Raw genomic sequence first — 8,763 nt, 5'->3', positions numbered from 1 at the left:
TCGGCCTGGGCTGCTTCTTGCCAAGTGAGTCAAGAGAGCTGTGTGGGGACCCTGGCCCATGGTGCTCAGTGGTTAGAGCATCGGCCGCACCGAAGGCCTTGGGTTCAAATCCCAGTCAAGGGCACATACCTGGGTTGCATGTTCGATCCCCGACCCCAGTTGGGATACGTGTGGGAGGCAATCAATCTATGCTTCTCTCTCTCCTTCCCCTACCACCCTCCTTTCCAATCTCTCTAAAAATCAATGGAGCCCAGCTGGTGTGGCTCAGTGGTTGAGAGTCGACCTATGAACCAGGAGGTCACAGTTCGATTCCCAGTCAGGGCACATGGCCTGGTTGTGGACTCGATCCCTAGTGTGGGGCATGCAGGAGGCAGCTGATCAACGATTCTATCTCATCACTGATGTTTCTATTTCTCTCTCCCTCTCCCTTCCTCTCTGAAATCAATAAAAATATATTTTAAAAAATAAAATAATAAAATAAAAATCAATGGAAAAAATACCCTCAGGGGAGGATTAACAAACACAAAGAGAGCCGTGGGGGGAGGGGGTGTGAGCAGCAAATCTTTGTTGGGGGGCAATTAGCCCAATTCTGAGACAAAGCAGGAGCCTGCAGATAGGACTCTATTGTGAGGACCCTTGAGGGGTGCAGGCACCCAAACTGAGGCTGGATGCTGGCCCTAGAATGAGGGGGCACCAGGGCTGGCAGCTGGGAGCATACCAAGCCTCAGCGTGGAGCTGCAGCTGGGATCCCCCGGGAGAGCTAGTGCTGGGCACAGCAGAACCAGCTGCCTGGACTGGCTCCGTCCTAAGGAGGCAGGACAAGTCCCTTGGCAAGTGGGCTGGGGAGACTGAGACAGAGAGCTGAACAAACTGGCCAGCAACTCACGCAGACACAGAGGTCACCAGGCAGAAAGCTCCGGGTGCCCAGGGGGCAAAGCTGGTGTGGAACCTCGCCCCAGGGCCCTTCCTCCCAGCACACCGCTGGTCACGCGGTTTGGACCCCTGACCTTTCCTCCCCAGAGACAACATCGAGGCCTCGGTGGTGTTTCAGCTCGAGGCCCAGAAAAGCAGCAAACCCAGGAGGGCAATGCCAGGACCGGCTGGGGTGACTAACGACCCCCCTGCCCTGGTGCTGTCCAATCAGGGGAGACCCCGACCCTGCAAAGACACACCTGGAATTGAGCTCCTCCCCTGAGACCTCCCCTAGACCCACAGCCTTTAAAACCCTCCAGACAAAGACCCGATGGAGCAGCCGCGCCTCTCCCTCCCCTCTCCCTCCCCCTAAACTCGAAGGGACCCCATGAGACTTGCAACCAGGGAAGCAAAGGGCAGCGGTAGCTGGTCCCGGGCTCGCCCCTGGACCTGTCCCCAAGGCCCCTTCCCTCCGACTCTCCAGTGAGCGCACAGCAGCTCCTCCTGGCTCACTTCTTTCCCATAATGCTTCTGCAGCCAAGCAGCCCGCCTCGGCGCTCCTGCTGCTCCTTTTAAACCAGGCCCTTCCTGTGTCACTGTCCCAGCTTTAATAAAAGTGACTCTTTCCTGCAAAAAGTCAACAGCCCACACAGTACAGGCCGGCCCGAGGCAGGCGCTCTGGCCCAGTCCCTTTCCAGCAACACTTAGACCCTAAGCTGCGTGAGGGCTCATTAACGGCCCAAAGACACTGGAGGCTTGACCCCCAGAACCCAAAAACACCCCCTTAGATGATGTGGAGTGTAGGAAACAGGCCTCTGTGATCCATCTTCAGCAAAGTCAACTTTTAATGGAACCGGTTCCTGAACTTTCCCAGGGCACACAGAATACGGGGAGGAGGGGAGGGTGTAAGCACAAAGAACTGAACAGGACCAGCACAGTTTCAGGAAGATGCGCCTAGACAAAGGGAGGTGGAGGCAACTAGAAAAGGCCTCCACCCATTGTTTTCAATAACCCACTAGCAGACAACAGACCCAGGCGACATATGAGGAAAACTATTAACCCCGTAGTGCTTAGCCAATGGAGAACCGGAGGAGGGACTCTGCACCCTACGGACAAATAGCCTGTCACCCCTGCTCCGTGTGTGCCTGTTCCACTGGACACCCGCTCTTGCAAGACCACATTAAAAGTCTCATTTTTATTTATTTTTTTGCCATATATGTCTCTGAGTCTGTTATTTGAAATTGGACAGGTGAGCATTTCTCACATGGGGGTTCAGAACGGCTCACCCCAAGATGTGCCTCAGTGATATGCAGATGACTTTGAGCCCAAGGCAGGTTTAGCCACAGGTTCAAGAGAAACTTTGCCCCTTCCTTTAACTGCTTAGAAGAACTTGAAATAGGAGCTTTGTCCATAATAAGAGATTATCAAGAATAATCTCTTTTTGACCCCCCTACATGGCAGGGCAACCACTATTTACTAATATCTGCTCTTATCATCCTGCAATGAAGCCCTGAGGCGCATTAGCTCATCTCTAGCTCAGGATCTTATGCACCCAAGTTCCCTTCTTCTCTTGTTCATGTGGGGTCTCTGGCTGTCTCATGTCTCCAGGGTTCATGTCTATGAGAGTATCAGACCAGCCAAAAGAACCATGGGTGTAGCCACATAGGAACTTCATTTCTTCCATATGAACTTTTCTCCTCTCTTTCCTTTGATTCACACTGGCCTCACCCGGCCAGCATGGCTCAGTGGTTGAGTCTCGACCTCTGAACCGGGAGGTCACGGTTCAATTCCAGTCAGGGCACATGCCTGGGTTGCAGGCTTGATCCCTGGTATGGGGCTCCAGGAGGCAGCCAATCAATGATTCTCTGTCATCGTTGGTGTTTCTATCTCTCCCTCTCCCTTCCTCTCTGAAATCAATAAAAATATTTTCTAAAAAAATAAAACTGGCTTCGCCCAGCACCTGACTCGCCTGCCTCCTTCTCCTTGCACATCCACTCCCTTCATCATTAAAACCCAAGGACAATGAGGTTCTGATCAGCATTAAGCAATCTTAGGAACAAAGCCTGGGGTCTGCTGACCACAGAGACAGAGTTTCAGTCAAATTAGAGACAACGCCAAGGCCTCCCTTGTGTTTCAGCTCCAGACCCAGAAAAGCTGTGAACCAAAGGAAGCAATGCCATGAGGACAGATACAACGATCAGCCACCCCACCCAAGTGCCAGCCATAGTCTCGGCCTATGAACCAGGAGGTCGAGGTTCGATTCCCAGTCAGGGCACAAGCCCAGGTTGTGTGCTTGAACCACAATGCGGGTGTACAGGAGGCAGCTGATCAGTGATTCTCTCTCATCATTGATGTTTCAGTCTCTCTCTCCCTCTCCTTTCCTTTCTGAAATCAATAATTTTTTTAAGAGAAAGAACGAGGCAGAAGTAGTGAGAGCAGTTTGCAGCCATTTAGTAAATCCTGTCTTCCCTAAACCAAGGACACTTGAGAGGCAGACATGGCTTGCACTTCTCCTCCCCAACCAGAGGGCAATAGCTTAAATCACCCCACCCAGGGAGACAGCAGAAATCCAGTGAGTGCCATCTGCCAACCACACCCAAGGACAAATGAAGAGACTAAATCTCATCTTGGTACATCAGCATAAAGCTGACGAATATTGTATTGATTCTCCCCTAAAACCTCCCCTACACTCCTGGCTTTTAAAACCCTCCAAACAAACGCCCTAGCATGCACTCTCCTTCCCAGGAGCACTCCCGCCCCCTCTTTGTTCCCCCACAAGCATGCACGTCCTAAACTCTAGGGGACCCCACGAGGCTTGCGCCCAGGGCAGCAATGGGCAGTGGCAGTTGGTCTCAGGCTACCCCCCTGAACCCTGTCCCAAAGCCCCCTTTTCTCTGACTCCTTAGTGAGCCAGAGCAGCCCGGTCGAGGCTCACTCCCCGCCCTTCCTCATTTGAGGTCCCAGCTCTAATGCACGTCCTCTACACTCACCTGGACTCGCGATGGGAAATCTTTCCTGCGCCAAGTCCAGAACCCACTCTGCAGGCCGGCTCTAGGCAGACCCCTCAGGGCCAGGTCCCTTTTCTGATAACAGAAGGTGATGTGACTGAAGCAAGATGGTATGCTGCTGGCTTCAGAGATGGGGAAAGAGCAGGACGGCCTCCCTGGAGGCTCCGGAGGGCAGCGCTCAGTGCCTCACCTTCAGCCCAGCGACGTGGTTTTGGACTTGTGGCCTCCAAAACCGTAGCGAATAACTTTGTGTTGTTAAAATCACTAAAGCTTGTTACAGCAGCCACAGGAAACAAGCCCCTCTCTTTGGGGCTGACCCCAAGGGGTGATGGTCACAAATGGCAGCTTGAGACTAGGAGATGAGGACAGAAACTGACCATGACCTCCTTCCTATTCCAGGCCCCACACTGAAGCAAAGGGGCAGGTGTCAGGTGGAAGTTCTGTAATTATTAGACGGGACTAGACCCTTAAACACTTAGAGGCTGGGGGGGACTTCTTATCACCCGAGGTTGATTGAGACATCCTGGAGTATTCATCCTGGGGCAGAGAGGGAAGCATTTGTCAGAGAAACTTTAACAAGTAAATGGCTCAGTGGCTGGTCCTCAGACAGAAGGGTCGTGGGTTTGATTCCTGGTCAAGGGCACATACCTCCATTGCAGGTTCGATTTCAGCCCTGGTCGGGGAGCTTGGGAGAGGCAACCTTTCAATGTGTCTCTCTCACATCAATGTTTCTCTCTCTCTCCCTCTCCTCCCTCCCTTCCACTCTCTCTAAAAGAGATCAATTGAAAAAATATCCTCAAGTGAGGATTAAACAAAGTGGAAAGAATCAAGCTGTTTCCTGCTGCTCACACATTCAAGAACTACGCATTGAGCCTCTGTTCTGTGCCTGCCTCTATGAAAGGTTTGTGCACATAAGACCAGGAAAATAAACCTCTTCCTCTGGATCAACCGTCGGCCAACTGTCGGCATGGTTAGCACCAGTGGCAACACTGACCAGCTCCCCATTAAACTAGTGAAAACTGGAAAACAAGCAAATATATTTTTTTAAAAATATGTTTTCATTGATTTTAGAGAGGGGGGAGGGAGAGGGATTGAGCCTGCAACCAAGACTGAGAATCCAACTGGTGACCCTTTGTGCATGGGACGATGCCCCCAGCCAGGGCTCAAGCAAATATTTAATGAGCCTACATTGTGAACAGAAAATGAAGAAACATCCATTCAAGAACATTTATCAACTTTAGTAAGAAAGGCAAAAGTTTATGTTATTTAAATCCAGACTTCTCCCTCCCTTGACCCTCCTCCTTTCTTAGTGAAGTAGAGATTCTATTCCAAATTCCTGCAACCAAGAACATATAGCCTCTCCCCCAGACCAAGAGCACAGGGCCCCTACCCCAGACCAAGAACATATAGCCTCTCCCCCAAACCAAGAGCACAGGGCCCTCCCCCAGACCAAGAGCACAGGGCCCCTCCCCCAGACAAAGAACATATAGCCTCTCCCCCAAACCAAGAGCACAGGGCCCCTCCCCCAGACCAAGAGCCCAGGGCCCCTCCCCCAGACCAAGAGCACAGGGCCCCTCCCCCAGACCAAGAGCACAGGGCCCCTCCCCCAGACAAAGAGCACAGGGCCCCTCCCCCAGACCAAGAGCACAGGGCCCCTCCCCCAGACCAAGAACACAAGCCCCTCCCCCAGACCAAGAACACAAGCCCCTCCCCCAGACCAAGAGCACAGGGCCCCTCCCCCAGACCAAGAACACAAGCCCCTCCCCCAGACCAAGAGCACAGGGCCCCTCCCCCAGACCAAGAACACAAGCCCCTCCCCCAGACCAAGAGCACAGGGCCCTCCCCCAGACCAAGAACACAAGCCCCTCCCCCAGAACAAGAGCACAAGCCCCTCCCCCAGACCAAGAGCACAGGGCCCCTCCCCCAGACCAAGAACACAGGCCCCTCCCCCAGACCAAGAGCACAGGGCCGCTCCCCCAGACCAAGAGCACAGAGCCCCTCCCCCAGACCAAGAGCACAGGGCCCCTCCCCCAGACCAAGAGCACAGGGCCCCTCCCCCAGACAAAGAGCACAGGGCCCCTCCCCCAGACCAAGAGCACAGGGCCCCTCCCCCAGACCAAGAGCACAGGGCCCCTCCCCCAGACCAAGAGCACAGGGCCCCTCCCCCAGACCAAGAGCACAGGGCCCCTACCCCAGACCAAGAACATATAGCCTCTCCCCCAGACCAAGAGCACAGGCCCCTCCCCCAGACCAAGAGCACAGGCCCCTCCCCCAGACCAAGAACACAGAGCCCCTCCCCCAGACCAAGAGCACAGGGCCCTCCCCCAGACCAAGAGCACAGGCCCCTCCCCCAGACCAAGAACACAGGGCCCTCCCCCAGACCAAGAGCACAGGGCCCCTCCCCCAGACCAAGAACACAAGCCCCTCCCCCAGACCAAGAGCACAGGCCCCTCCCCCAGACCAAGAACACAGGGCCCTCCCCCAGACCAAGAACACAGGCCCCTCCCCCAGACCAAGAGCACAGGGCCCTCCCCCAAACCAAGAGCACAGGGCCCCTCCCCCAGACCAAGAGCCCAGGGCCCCTCCCCCAGACCAAGAGCACAGGGCCCCTCCCCCAGACCAAGAGCACAGGGCCCCTCCCCCAGACCAAGAGCACAGGGCCCCTCCCCCAGACCAAGAGCACAGGGCCCCTCCCCCAGACCAAGAACACAAGCCCCTCCCCCAGACCAAGAGCACAGGGCCCCTCCCCCAGACCAAGAACACAAGCCCCTCCCCCAGACCAAGAACACAGGGCCCCTCCCCCAGACCAAGAACACAAGCCCCTCCCCCAGACCAAGAACACAAGCCCCTCCCCCAGACCAAGAGCACAGGGCCCTCCCCCAGACCAAGAGCACAGGCCCCTCCCCCAGACCAAGAGCACAGGCCCCTCCCCCAGACCAAGAACACAGGGCCCCTCCCCCAGACCAAGAGCACAGGGCCCCTCCCCCAGACCAAGAGCACAGGGCCCTCCCCCAGACCAAGAGCACAAGCCCCTCCCCCAGACCAAGAACACAAGCCCCTCCCCCAGACCAAGAGCACAGGGCCCCTCCCCCAGACCAAGAACACAAGCCCCTCCCCCAGACCAAGAACACAAGCCCCTCCCCCAGACCAAGAGCACAGGGCCCTCCCCCAGACCAAGAGCACAGGGCCCCTCCCCCAGACCAAGAACACAAGCCCCTCCCCCAGACCAAGAACACAAGCCCCTCCCCCAGACCAAGAGCACAGGGCCCTCCCCCAGACCAAGAGCACAGGGCCCCTCCCCCAGACCAAGAGCACAGGGCCCCTCCCCCAGACCAAGAGCACAGGGCCCCTCCCCCAGACCAAGAGCACAGGGCCCCTCCCCCAGACCAAGAGCACAGGCCCCTCCCCCAGACCAAGAACACAAGCCCCTCCCCCAGACCAAGAACACAAGCCCCTCCCCCAGACCAAGAGCACAGGGCCCTCCCCCAGACCAAGAGCACAGGGCCCCTCCCCCAGACCAAGAACACAAGCCCCTCCCCCAGACCAAGAACACAAGCCCCTCCCCCAGACCAAGAGCACAGGGCCCTCCCCCAGACCAAGAGCACAGGGCCCCTCCCCCAGACCAAGAGCACAGGGCCCCTCCCCCAGACCAAGAGCACAGGGCCCCTCCCCCAGACCAAGAGCACAGGGCCCCTCCCCCAGACCAAGAGCACAGGCCCCTCCCCCAGACCAAGAACACAGGGCCCCTCCCCCAGACCAAGAGCACAGGGCCCCTCCCCCAGACCAAGAGCACAGGGCCCCTCCCCCAGACCAAGAGCACAGGCCCCTCCCCCAGACCAAGAGCACAGGCCCCTCCCCCAGACCAAGAACACAGGGCCCCTCCCCCAGACCAAGAGCACAGGGCCCCTCCCCCAGACCAAGAGCACAGGGCCCTCCCCCAGACCAAGAGCACAAGCCCCTCCCCCATACCAAGAACACAAGCCCCTCCCCCAGACCAAGAGCACAGGGCCCCTCCCCCAGACCAAGAACACAAGCCCCTCCCCCAGACCAAGAACACAAGCCCCTCCCCCAGACCAAGAGCACAGGGCCCCTCCCCCAGACCAAGAGCACAGGGCCCTCCCCCAGACCAAGAGCACAGGGCCCCTCCCCCAGACCAAGAGCACAGGGCCCCTCCCCCAGACCAAGAGCACAGGGCCCCTCCCCCAGACCAAGAGCACAGGCCCCTCCCCCAGACCAAGAACACAGGGCCCCTCCCCCAGACCAAGAACACAAGCCCCTCCCCCAGACCAAGAGCACAGGGCCCCTCCCCCAGACCAAGAACACAGGGCCCCTCCCCCAGACCAAGAACACAAGCCCCTCCCCCAGACCAAGAGCACAGGGCCCCTCCCCCAGACCAAGAGCACAGGGCCCTCCCCCAGACCAAGAGCACAGGGCCCCTCCCCCAGACCAAGAGCACAGGGCCCCTCCCCCAGACCAAGAACACAGGGCCCCTCCCCAGACCAAGAGCACAGGGCCCCTCCCCCAGACCAAGAGCACAGGCCCCTCCCCCAGACCAAGAACACAGGGCCCCTCCCCCAGACCAAGAGCACAGGGCCCCTCCCCCAGACAAAGAGCACAGGCCCCTCCCCCAGACCAAGAACACAGGGCCCCTCCCCCAGACCAAGAGCACAGGGCCCCTCCCCCAGACAAAGAGCACAGGCCCCTCCCCCAGACCAAGAGCACAGGGCCCCTCCCCCAGACCAAGAACACAGGGCCCCTCCCCCAGACCAAGAGCACAGGGCCCCTCCCCCAGACAAAGAGCACAGGGCCCCTCCCCCAGACCAAGAGCACAGGGCCCTCCCCC

The sequence above is a fragment of the Cnephaeus nilssonii genome (genome assembly GCF_951640355.1).
Source record: "Cnephaeus nilssonii genome assembly, chromosome: 19".
NCBI lineage: Eukaryota > Metazoa > Chordata > Mammalia > Chiroptera > Vespertilionidae > Cnephaeus > Cnephaeus nilssonii.
Note: the sequence above shows the minus strand (reverse complement) of the source record.